The sequence below is a fragment of the Rhinolophus ferrumequinum genome, chromosome 23, assembly GCF_004115265.2.
Source record: "Rhinolophus ferrumequinum isolate MPI-CBG mRhiFer1 chromosome 23, mRhiFer1_v1.p, whole genome shotgun sequence".
NCBI lineage: Eukaryota > Metazoa > Chordata > Mammalia > Chiroptera > Rhinolophidae > Rhinolophus > Rhinolophus ferrumequinum.
Window position 1 is genome coordinate 30,290,669 of NC_046306.1, and position 13,032 is coordinate 30,303,700.

The following is a 13,032-nucleotide window of genomic DNA, read 5'->3' on the forward strand; positions in this document are numbered from 1 at the left end:
GGTATCCTCCAACTTTGTCCTTTCATTAGGGGAGAGACGGGAAGAAGCCACAAGTGTTGGAGGCAGGAAGCATGAACAAGGCTATGCCCTAAAACTGCAGGGGGCACGAGGTAAGAGTGGGGCATCATGAGTGTCTGCTGCACGGGACTTCCTTCCCCTCAACCTTGGAGAGTCAGTGGGATTGGGAGAGGAGAGTCAAATGAGAATTATTTTAAAACAAACAATTAATAAATGGTAAAATAATAAAACAAACAATTTTAAATAAAACAAACAATACAAAAACAAACAAACAATAAAACAAACAGACAACAATAAAACAAACAATTATTAAATGGTACTTCCAGCTGCCAGAGTGTGCCGGATGCCTATGTATGTGTATTATTTTCCCTATTGGACAGCAAACTCCTCAATGTCAGGCAAAAAGATGAGTCTTGCCATTTGCTTAATGGGGTAGCCACTCAGGGAATAGTAGTAAGAAGTTTTTGCTTCCTCTTTTCTTTTTCACTGACTATCCTCTGAAATGGAGGTTATTGGTGAGAAATGTAAACAACAACAAAAGTCATAAATAATTCACAATTAGTTACTCTTAAATGATCAAAGTTGATCACCAAAACCTGGGAGAGCTAATCAGCTCTGGATCTTTATTTCCCATCTCAAATTTATTTTAACAAATAGGACAGAATGATATAATATGCATTATATTTTGATAACAACAAAACCTGTAGAGATGCGACTAGGTGGTGGTTTTTCTTTGGTGGGGGGGTTGGGTTAATTTTTTAACTTAAAAAATACAATGACGGTAGTGTTTCCAGTTGAAATAGAATCCAGCCAGCCTTCCAGATTTCAAAGGGTGTATAATAGAAAAAACAGCCCATAAGTAGGTCATGAACAATCTTGTCCATTAATCATCCCAGGTCCACTGCATGTGTGTGCCAGGTGCCAAGAAAGCCACAAGACTCTGCCTCAAGGACAAGGTGCTTTTCTAAATTTACTTCTCAATGTGAAATTCTAATATTTGGGTTCACTAATATTTTGCATTCATATGAGAAAGTGGACCCTACACTAAGGAGTAGAGCAAAGCTACACAGCCTTGACATAGCAAGCAGGATCCTTGGTAATCACACTCACAAATTTGTATGTACGTCCAGCAATTCCTCCTTACTGATCTCCACTTAAAGCTGCCATTGGATATATAGTAGGGAATTCACATTTAAGTTATTCAAAACAGAATTCCTGGGTGGTTGTTTTTTTTTTTTTTTAACCCACTCCTTCACATTTCAGTTGTCAATGGTATTACCATCTTCGCAGCCTCAGGCTAAAGTCCTCAGAATAATCTTTCATTACTCTTTCTCTCATCCCCTTGGTCTAGACTATACTAGTAAGTAAGTATTATAGGCTTGTCTTCCAAGATACTTCTGGGATGGAACCACTTCTAAACACTTCTGGGATAATAACCATGGTTGTAACTACGGTCACCTCACACTTCGACAACTATAATAACCTCCTAGTTTCATTTCCATCCACTCTTGAGCCACAACCCTTTCTCCACACAGGAATAGAGTGACTCTCTTGAAGAATAAATTGCACCGTGTAAGACATCTGCTTAAAATCCCTTAATGCTTCCTTCTGCACTAAAAATAAAAGCCAGACTCTTTTCCTGAGCATAAAGCTTCACATGATCTGGCCCCTGCTATTTCAGTTATCTATTGTTGCATAACAAACCATCCCAAAACTTAATACTTATAGCAACAACAATTTATTATTTTTCATGATGATCAGCAAAAGAATAGCTGGCCAGTTCTGCTGTTCCATTTGGTATTGGCAGAGGTCACTTGTATGGCTGCATTTGATTGGAAACCCACATGGTTTTACTCACGTCTGGTGCCTCAGCCGGGATGGCTGCCTGGGCTTCTCCCTCTCCACATGGTCGGTTGGCATTTAGTGGTCAAGTTCAAGCTTCTTTTCCTACCAGTTGAATCTCAAGAGGAAAGCAAAGAAGCTGCCAGTATTCTTAAAGCCGATGCCAAACTACATATCACTTCCACCACTGCTGGTCAAAGCAAGTCACAAGAGCAGCCCAGACTCAAGAAAAGAGAAGACGACAGACCTGCCTCTTGATTAAAGGAGTGACATAAATGTACAACAATGGGAGGAATTTTGGGCAACCATTTTTAGAAATAATCTTCCATACCTACCTAGTCTCTCTAATCTCATACCACCCTATACAAGCCACACTGGGTATCGTCGTCTTTCTAGTAGTTGCTGAGATAAAGACTTATGGCTTTCCTCCCAATATCCTTCTGTCCATTTTCTTCAGGAATAGAACTTCTGGATTTCAGCAAGGTTCATGGCTTCTCAGAATAAATACTGTATGTACCAGTCTTCTTTGAAGCAAAGTATGACCATGTAATTGTTATGGGCAATGGAATGTCAGGGGAAGGGTCCAGGGGAAGTTAGCAAACCTTCCTTAAAAGACATCAGTTGTCTTTTCTTTGACCCATTTCTTCCTATACTTTTGCTCTTTCTTGCTGGTTGGACCATGAAGGGTCATTGAGAATAAAGGCTTTTCTTGGTTAGAGAAGTCTGAGTCTCTGAGACCATGGAACAGCCTACCAGCCCTGGAGCCATGATCCCTGGACTTTCCTTTGAGAGAAATACACAGTTGTCTTGCTTCAGTTGTTTTTGGGTTTTCCATGTCTCACTGCCAAACTTAATTTTTCCTGATGAGCATTTCTAGCAGAAGGAACAGCAAGAGAAAAGGGCCTGTGGCAGAAGAACATCCATAATGTGAGGAAAGTGAAGAGGATCGAGGGATTGTAGGAGAGATAATAGTGGACACATCATATAGAGCCTTATAGACACGGTGTTTTGTTTAGTTTATTTATTTTTTGCATCTGAATGAAACGGGAACAACTACAGTTTTGAAGAGGAAGTGATATGGTCTCACCTATACTGTGGAATCACTCTTGATCCCATATAAAGAAAAGGCCCTGGGAGGGCCAAGGCAGACACAGGGAACTAACTAGGAGGTTTTCATCTAGATGATAATTAATGGTGGCGTAGACCAGGGAGATAGCACTGAAGATGGTGAGAAGTGGCCAGATCATGGATCTACTTTAAAGAGAAAGATGGCAGGATTTGTTGATGAAATGAATGTGGGATGTGAGGAAATGGGAGAAGTCAATGGTGGTTTAGAAGCTTTTGTTCTGAACAACTAGAGTTGCCGCTAATCGTAATGCGGAAGGCTGAGAGAAAGCAGGGTTTTTGAGGGTAGAGGCATAAGGAAAATTAGGAGTTTGGGGTTTTAGACCTCGTATTAGTCAGGGATCTCCAGAGAAACAGAACCGAGAAAGAAAAGAGATACAGAGATACAGAGAGAGAGAGAGAGAGAGAGAGAGAGAGAGAGAGAGAGAGAGAGATTTTAAGGAATTGGTACTCAGGATTATAGATGCTGGCAAATCAGAAATTTGCAGGGTAGGTGCACAGGCTGGAGATCCAAGGAAGAGCCGACTTTGCAGCTCAAGTCTGCAAACAGTCTGTAAGCAGAATCCATTCTTCATCAGAAAACTCAGTCTTTTCTTTTTTCTCTTATGGCCTTCAAGTGATTGGAAAAAGCCCACCCACGTTATGAAGCGTAGTCTGCTTTATTCAAAATTTACTGATTTAAATGTTGATCATCGTTAAAAAATACCTTCACAATATCTACTCTGGTGTTTGACCAAATATCTGGGCATCATAGCCTAGCCAAGCTGACACATAAAATTAACTATCATGGACATGTTGAGTTGGAAATGTCTCTAATATTCCAATAATGATGTTGAGTAAGCAGTTGAGTTACTTGAGGTGAACCTTTGAGATCATCAGCATTTCATTTAAAGAAATGAGACTGAATGATATAAATAAATGTGTATAGGAAGAGAAGAGGTTTGAAGACTGGGCATTCAACCTTAAGAGTTAGGACACATGAGGAGGAACCACCAAAGGGAACTGTGTGAAGAAGCCAGTGATCCATGAATCATTAAGAGAGTGCGGTGTTTGGAAAGTGCTTCCAGAAGGAGTAAATGATCTCTGTGCTAAATTCTGTTGATAGGTTACGTAAGACCTGAAGACTTGCCATTGGATTTAGCCAATTGGACATCATGAATAACCTCATGTATCGATTAGGGTTCAAACAGAACAGAAGGAAGACATATAGTATTAAGCAGAAGGAGATATATATCGAGATTTGTTTCGAGGAATTGGTTTATATAATTGTGGGGATTGGCTAGGTAAGTGAATTTTAAAGGGCAGGCCATCAGGAAGGACAGGCTGTAACTCTCACGTATGGGCTGAAGCTGTGTTCCGGGGCAGGTTTTTTCCTTCAGGGAAGCCTTAAGGCCTTCAACTAATTGGATGAGGCCCACAAGATTATCTAAAATATCTCCCTTGCTTAAAATCTAGATTTTAATCACATCTACAAAATATCTTCACAACAACACTTAGATTACTGCTTGAGATAGCCAAGCCTAACCAAGGAGACACATCAAACGACCGTCACACCCCAACAAGACGAGCTTGGGTGGATTGTAGGAATAAAAGCCCAATTGAAGGTGGATTCAAAAGAATGAGAGGAGAGAACTTGGAGATAGTGAGTGTAGACAATTATTTCAAAGAACTGTGCTATGATGGGAAGCAGGGAAATGAAGCAGTGACTGGAAGGAAGTTGGACCGTGGGCTAAGTGGCCAACGTAGGATGTAAGACAAGACCATTAACGGAGAGGAGCTTGAGGAACTAGAGGCTATAGTTTTAAAAAGTTATCTCAATGGATACTGAAACCACCAAGAGTAAGTAGAAATGACAGAGTGACAGTGGGTCAGTAGCTAATATATTCAGCAGATAAGATGTGCCCCATTCTTGTATGGTAGCACAAGAAAGAGTAGTAGAGGGACAATCTGGTGACATCAAATTCAAAGCTGGGGTATAGAGGGTTTAAGGAGGAAAAAGAAGTGAACAGGAATGAGGTGCAAAGAGGACACACCCCCATCTTCTGACCCAGCATGAGGGGTTTGGGAGATAACAGCTCCCTCTTGACAGGCCTGCACAGAAAGGAGTATCATCATATGAGATCCCGATCCAAGTTACAGCAAGCAGGTGAGGGAAATTTTCAGAGAAGTTGATGATTGAGGCAATTTTGCTGATGACTGATTATGAGGTGCAGAATATAGGAGGGGTAGGAGATGAGGTCGGTAAGGGGTTTTTCAGAACTGTGTCAGGAGGAGCTGGGGGTCTGGGTGCCCTGGGGTGCCTGAGATAGGGGAAAGTGGCACAGGAGAGTAGTCTCAGTGGTTTCCAGGGAGATGGTGGTAGTAAGGTTGTGAGTGTTGAGGAGTCCTTAAGGGTGGGGGAATCTTGCCGGGAGCACAACACATTCTTGAGCCTTGTTTTCACTTTTACGGATGGAATGTAAAAGCTGGAAGCAGGATAGATGCATCCCAGCGCTTAATTCCTCCAGGCCTCAGTTTCCTCATTGGAATAATAACTGAGCTGGAGAAATTCTCCTCTGCTCCAGCTCCTACCAGCTACACCACACTGTGATTCTAAATAGTTTTTGAAATAGTCTTTTAAATAGTTCTTTTAAATAGTTCCGTAACTTTTATTTGGCATAAATGTTTGATTCCCAAAACATTCACTTTTTGCAACTCCTTGGCCTTTGTCAAAAAATCATGTTTAACCCTTTCTTGGCCTCTTTTCATGACAAGAGAGAAAGAAAACAAACAAACTCCATTTCATCTACATCAGGCTCCTCTAAAGAACAAGAGAGCAGCCCTAGGCACACAAAAGGTGTTTACTCTCCCCTGGACTTACAAAGCTACATAAAATTATCTACAGTCCGTTTTATTCACATCCCAGAAAGTTATATTCGGGGAATTAAAAGCCCCTTCCCCCACCCTACAGTCCTCTCCATGCCACATGTCAGCTCATGTCCCTCCAAGGCTGAGAATGCAATAGTACACCAGCTGAAGTGCCTGCTCTCCTCTCCAACCATCCAGCCTTCCCCCTGGACCAGTGGTTTGGGGTTTTTGTTTTGTTTTGTTTTGTTTTTAATGTTTGGTTTTTGTTTTCCGTATTCTCTACTACTTCAAAAATTTCTGATTCTAATAAAAAGCCATCCTACAGCTCTGGCCAGAAAACTGGCATAAGAACTTAGGTTCTACTGGCCTAAAATATTAACTCAATGTTATTAGAATAAAAGTTTTCCCTTACTGTTCTAAATTTACTGGCTCAGAAACTATTCTTTTTTAAACACTTATTTAGATATAATTGATGTATACCATTATATTAATTTCAGGTATACAACATATTGATTCGATATTTGTATGTATTGTGAAATGATCACCAAAATAAGTCTAGTTAACATCCATCACCACACATTGTTACAAAATTGTTATTTTCTTGTGATGAATAGATCAGCAGTTCTTACAGTGTGGCCCCCAGGCCTCCAGCATCTGCATCACCTAGGAACCTGGTAGAAATGTCAATTATCTTGCTACACCTCAGACCTACTGAACGGGACTCTCTGGGGCTGTCTCTAACAATCCCTACTTTAACAAACCCTCCATGTGATTCTGGTGCATGGTTAAGTGTGAGGCTCACAGCTTAGACACAACACACATTTTGGTCACATGGACTAACCTCCAATTCTCTTAACTTTGTAATTTTTTTGATTCCCGGGCCTTGATGCTGTTCCTCTGCTTGGAAAATCCTCCTCTACACTGTCTGCCTTTCATACCCTTCTAGACCCATAGCCAGCTATGACTTCCCCTGGGAGGTCTTCTCCCATACACCCACCCACACACACCCCCTGCCAGGCTGAAGGAGACACACCCCTCTTAGCTTCCAAAGAAAATTTCCTGCCATCTTCTACTCAAGCATTTATTATATTCGTCATAACTCTTTACTTGACCTCTGGTCTCACTCCTGAAGACGTGGATTTTATTTTCCCACAATTTACAACATTTTAAATGCCTATTATATTTCAGGGAGTATTCAAGGCACTGGGGAATTAGAAGTGTACAAACAGAAAGACGGAAATCTTTGCTCTACTGAAAGAGGCCAGACAATAAATAATGTAAATAAATGCACTTTGTAGGACTATATTTTGTTGATTCTAAGCCACATAAGGTTTTCCTTTTCACTTTTAATACCCTGAAGTCAGAATGAGTATTAATCAGGGATATATCATGGCTTAAATGGCAACATTTCCCCTTTTTAGTAATACATAAAATAATGGTGGGTCTTACCAATAATGTGGCACGTTAGATTTGATGAAATACATAAAGGTTTAAAAAATTATGTAAGGGGAAAAATCAAGCTAGAGAGAAGAATAGGGAGTATAGCTGTGGGGTGGGGCGGTGAGGGCAGGAAGAGTACCTTTGGAACTAGAATGTCCAGGGAAGATCTCACTGAGAAGGTGATATTTGAAGACAGATCTGAAGGACGTGAGTGATGGAGTCATGGGGACATGGAGGGGATGGGAAGAGCGTGCCCGGTAGAGGAAAAGCGAGGGCACAGGTCTAAGGACAGGACAATTCCTAGTGTCTTGTTGATGCATTTAGAACAGAGCCTAGAACAGTGTCTGATAAGTACCCATAAATGTGTGTACATATAATGGACCTCAACCATGGGTAATGTATGAATTCTTGTAGAATATTATGATTATCAAGTATTTTTACTTCATGCCCATATGGGCAATAGTGACTCTTGGAAATAACAAAGCCTTGACAGATTAAGTGTAAATTCAGGAAACCTTACTTTGCATCTGCGATATTCCAGGCCTTATGATAAGTGTTGGGGAGATATATAAATTGAATATAGAGATGCATTAAATGTGATCCTTGCCCTTAAGGAGTTCTCAACTAGCAGAGGAAACAGAAAAATAACCACAATCTAATGCTATATAGTCAGAGGTGTGTGAAATGTATTATTATAGCCACATGTGTGGGAGCAATATTTGTGTTCAGCCATCCTCCCGTCAAGGTCTATTTCAAGTTTCATTTTCTTAGAGGAAAATAACGCACAGCCTTTTAGCAGTACTTGGGTTAACTGTTAGGCTATGAGAAGTACATCTACCATAAAGGTTTCAGATCCTGATTTTTCATCAAGTCTCCAATGGCAAGGGACACTAGATTGCAGCTCACACACGGGACACTCTTAAGAAACAGGACCCCAAAAAGTGGGCTGTTACCGTGAAAGTCCCATGTCCTGCTACCAATGTTATTTTATAAATAATAATGCATCAAAGGGCTTGAATACTAGGAAAAGCTGTCCAGCAACGGCAAATTGCCTCCCTCATCCAGCTTGTGATGCCTACAAACCCATAACATCCATCCCCCACCCCCTCGTCTTTTAAAACATAGGGGCGGCAGATGAGCTGAATCACAGCTGCCTTTAAGTGCAGCTGAGTCAGTGAATCAAATCCTGTAGCACTGGATCCTGCCCCCAACCCTCAGTTCTGGCCTTCGCTACATTTCTAGAAAGTCTGTTTGCTCATGGCAGAAGTTCCAGTTGTCACCTTCTAGCAGCTCCAAACTTTAAATCCTCTTAACCAAGTCCAATGAAGAAAAAAAAAATACCTTTCCTATAAGCCCAGAGAAACACCTCATCCTCCCTCATAAGGTCAGATATTGATTCCTAAATCAGGAATCTACGACAGAGTCAACATTGCCAGAATTCCATAGACTGAGAGAGCTGGACATAGGGTTTTCCCCAAGGAAACAGTGAAGTCAAAGGAAGTAAATGTGGATGCCAGGAATGAGGGAAGAAAGCCGAGAGGTGTCCACTAAACATGAACTGGACTTTATCTTCACACCAGTAATGGAATGGCCCCATGCCTCACAGTTCTCAAATGACTGACATACTACTACTCCTTTGTCCCTGCTTCACTCTTCTCATACCCCCTGCCTTCCATGTACACACAAATAAACACCATATAGAGACAGAACTATTTGGACATTCTGGTTTGTGTGTATCTCTGGACAACTTCCAAAGGAATAATAAAATCCATGTCTACTTCTTTCTAGTTGAAGGAATTTTCTAGACCTGCAGTGTCTGCTGCAGAAGCCACCAGATATTTGTAGCTCTTGAGCTCTTGAAATGTGGCTATTCGAGATTAGAGCTACAAGATTTCAAAGATTTAATACAAAAAATACAAAATCCATTTGCATGTGACACAAAATGTAAAATAGTGCATCACTATTTGTCATTGATAAAATGTTGAAATATTAATATTTCTGATATATTAGGTTAAATAAAATACATTATTAAAATTAATTTTTATCCATTTTTTTTTACTTATTAAAATGTGGCTACAAAACTTGTAAAAACAGAGAATTAAATAGTGGTTACCAGAGAGTAGGGGAGTAGGAGAGATATTGTTTAGGATACAAACTTGCAACTAGTACATAAATAAGTCCTGGAGATCTAATGCACAATATACATAGACAACAATATTATATTGTAATCATCAAACTTGCTAATAGACTAGATCTTAATTATTCTCACCACAAAAAAAAATAATTATTATGTGATGTAATAGAGGTGCTAACTATCGCTTCAATGGCAACCATATTATAATATATAAATGTATCAAATGGACATGTTGTACACCTTAAATTATATATGTAAAATACATTTCAATCAATCAATATAAAAAATCAAATGTGGCTATCAGAATACTTAAAATTACAATTGTGGTTTGCATTATATTTCTGTTGGACAGTGCTGCAAGTTGGGATTTCTATGATGCTTTGAGTGAACCATTCACTGGGCACTGCGGTTCTCAAAATGGGGTACCCTCTCACCAGAAACATCAGCATTACATTGGGGGGGGCTTGTTAAATATGCAATTGTTCAACACTTTCCCAAACCTACAGAATCAGCATCTCTGGGTGGGGTCCTGCCATCTGTGTCTTGACAAGTCCTCTAGGTATTTTTATTCAGTGGCTGCCTTGGCAAGACACAGAGCCAGAAGCACACTTCATTAGCGCTTCTAAAACTGATACACTAGGAATGGAATTACTGAAAGTAGCAAAATCACCTTTCCAGAGAATCAGGTTTACTAAGCAATTTAAAATACTGGTTTTCATTGATTTTCAAAATGTTGAAAATTAGATGTGAATATTGAAGCAAAAACAAGCTATTGTGCCCTAGGAGAGAACTGCTTGGGGCGGACAGGAAGTGGAATGAGATAAATAATTAGTCTCCCATTTTGATTTAAAATGAGAGAATGAGGAACTTGGCCTTTTAAGTGAACATTTATGGAATTGGATTGCAAATGACAGGTTCTGCACCACTTCCTTTGTATAGGCATTATTATCAACTCCATTTTACAGGTAAGAAAACTGAGGCACAGCAAGGTAAATTAGTTGACTCAAGGCCATGTTTTCTGGAGCCAGAATGAATCAGGCTACAGAGCCCCGGGCCCTTGGCCATTAACCATTGTTCATACTACTGTCTTGCACAGAACTCAGGCCATATCTCAGCTAATCTGTAAAGTTGGTATGTCTACACTACTAGTTGTTCCTGGCTGCTGTTAAGAGTCACATGGGGCCACTTTAAACTGCACTCCTACCTGGGTTCCACCAACCAGAGAATCTAATTTCATTGGTCTAAAGTGGGTCCAGGAGTGTTTAAGAGGTCCCCCACCACCTCAGAAACAACTCCCATTTGATAGATGATGAAGATGGGGCTGGGAGAAAAAAGGTGGAACAAGTTGGCAGTAGCTAAACTCAGGCTCTACAGATTAGGCTAGGGCTTCTCCATCTGAAACCTGCACAAGTTCCCTGGATACACTTGTTAAATTCAGGTTCTGACTCAGTAGGGCTTGGTGCGGATTGAGGTTCTGTAGAATACAGGTGAAGGTGGTGCTGTTGGTCCAAGGACCACACTTGGGTCTTTGGGCTGTGCATTGTCTAGATTCCCTGAGCTGTGTGAAACTTTCCTGGCTCCCAAATAGTGACAGCTCTTCCAGCAGTTGGGGAGTGGGGGGAGGGGGTACTTTGCCATGCATGTACCCAGATAGGGGATTCCTTGAGATTACAGACCTGATCCCTTTTGGTGTCCTCCAAAGCACAGCCAAGGATGAACACCTGGAGCAGAGTCGGAGTACGAGTTCCTGAGACCTGGAGGAAAATTCTAGGAAGCTGAAAGGAAAAAGACCCATAGTTATGGCCCACAAGCAGAAACCCCAGTGATCCCACCTTCTTCAGTTCAGATGTCTTCCTGTCACTTAAACTCAACCTTGGGTTCTCCCCACCTGAGCTGTTGAGCTGCGGGCCATGGCCTGGGGACAGGGACAAATTATCTTGCCCTCCCTGGGAGCACACGGCTTTCTAGGCCAAGCTTGGAAGGTCGGACAGCATGATGCAAGCGTTTCAATTTGCATTTTCTACCCAACCTGCCTCAACATCCCTCACCGATGCCAGAACTCTCAACTCCCGTCCCGCCGACTCCCTCCAACGTTCCCTGTGCACTAGGAGAAGTGGACCTTGGATGGTCCCAGAATGGAGGCGTTTCCCCACCCCCTGCACTGCGGCTTTCACGCCCGCCTAGGGTCCTTTCCAGGCACAGAAGGCCGAGTCCTGTCCTCCGTATCCTCCCCGAGAAAGGCTGTGGGCAGCACTGTGCGGGCGAACGCCGAGGCCCCGGGAGCGGAGGTGGTGCGGCGCCTGGAGCCTGTGTGGACCGCCGCCGCACTCAAAGCCCTGCAGTCCCCGGGGACCGGGACGTGGCGTGGTGGCCGTAAGGGGAAGAGATAAACTTCGCGTTTGGGGAGGTGGGGTTTTCGTGGTCTTTTCCTGAGATATGTACACCGAACCCTTCCCCAACCGAAATCCAGCACCCAGAGATGCCCACCCGGCAGATAGGTCCCCCTCCCCCGCCAGCCCGGCCAGCCCGGGCTACGGATCATCAAGTCGGGAAATGAGACGATTCATCAGCTGGCCCTGAGTGCCAGCCAGAGGCACCCCCCCATCTGTGAGCCTCCACAAAGTCACCCGGGAACACCGCGCAGCGGCAGCCACCGAGACCCCTGACCTCCGTTGCTCGCGGCGGTTTTGGTGACTTGGGCTCCAAGGTCCGTTTGGCATGGGTGGTGACTCCAGAGGCTGTGGACGAGGTGGTGGCTACAACCTCTATAAACCTGGCTGTTTCGCTGATAACTGAAAGAAAAAAGAACGGCCCCCAGGAGAATTAGAAACACAAAGAACATCCTGGGGGATAAATAGATTTGGGCCCCCGAGGCTGCACAAGCGGGTGCCACCGGCGGTGCTGGGCGACTGACCCCTCTAGCAGACAGACCTGGGGCGGCGGGAGCCTGGGGGGGCCTCACAGGAAGAGACAAGCCTGGGACACCCACAAATTTGCTTTTGAATTAAAAGTAGCCATGGAGCCGCCAAGGAGAAAGATCTGAATGTCGTGTTTTCAGTCCTTTATTTTGAGATTTAGTGTTATTTTCATTTTGAAGAGAACATTGGGAGGGTCTCCACGAGGTTTTCTAACGTGGGGCCTCCCAGAGTTCTCGTCTTTTCCCATCCATCCTCCGGAGAAGAGGAAAGAGGCGGGGACAGGCCACCCGCTGGCAGGCTTGAGCCGCACCCAGGCGGGCTCGGCGAAAGGGGCGTCAGTGTGCGGCCCGGGGCTGGGGTCACCCTCTTTGCACCGAGACTTGCAGCTGAGAGGAGGGCCCCTGGTTTCTCGCTGGAGACCCCCATTAAAGTAGAAAACTGGGGTTTTCTTCTTGTTGCGACCTAAGCTAGAGAATGCCTTCATCTCCTACCACCATAACCAACCCCGCCAGCCCTCGATCATCCCCAGAATTTTAAAAAAGACAAAAAGCACAAGACTTTCAGGCCTGGGCTTCCTGCAGCCCGGGACGCTTTGCCGGGGTACTGGGTGGGCGGAGGTGGGAGTTTCAGTCCCACTTCTCTTCTTGGCCAGGATTTTCGCTTAGCGACCAGGGACCCTAGCAGGGGGACCCCGGTGAGTCGGTCCAC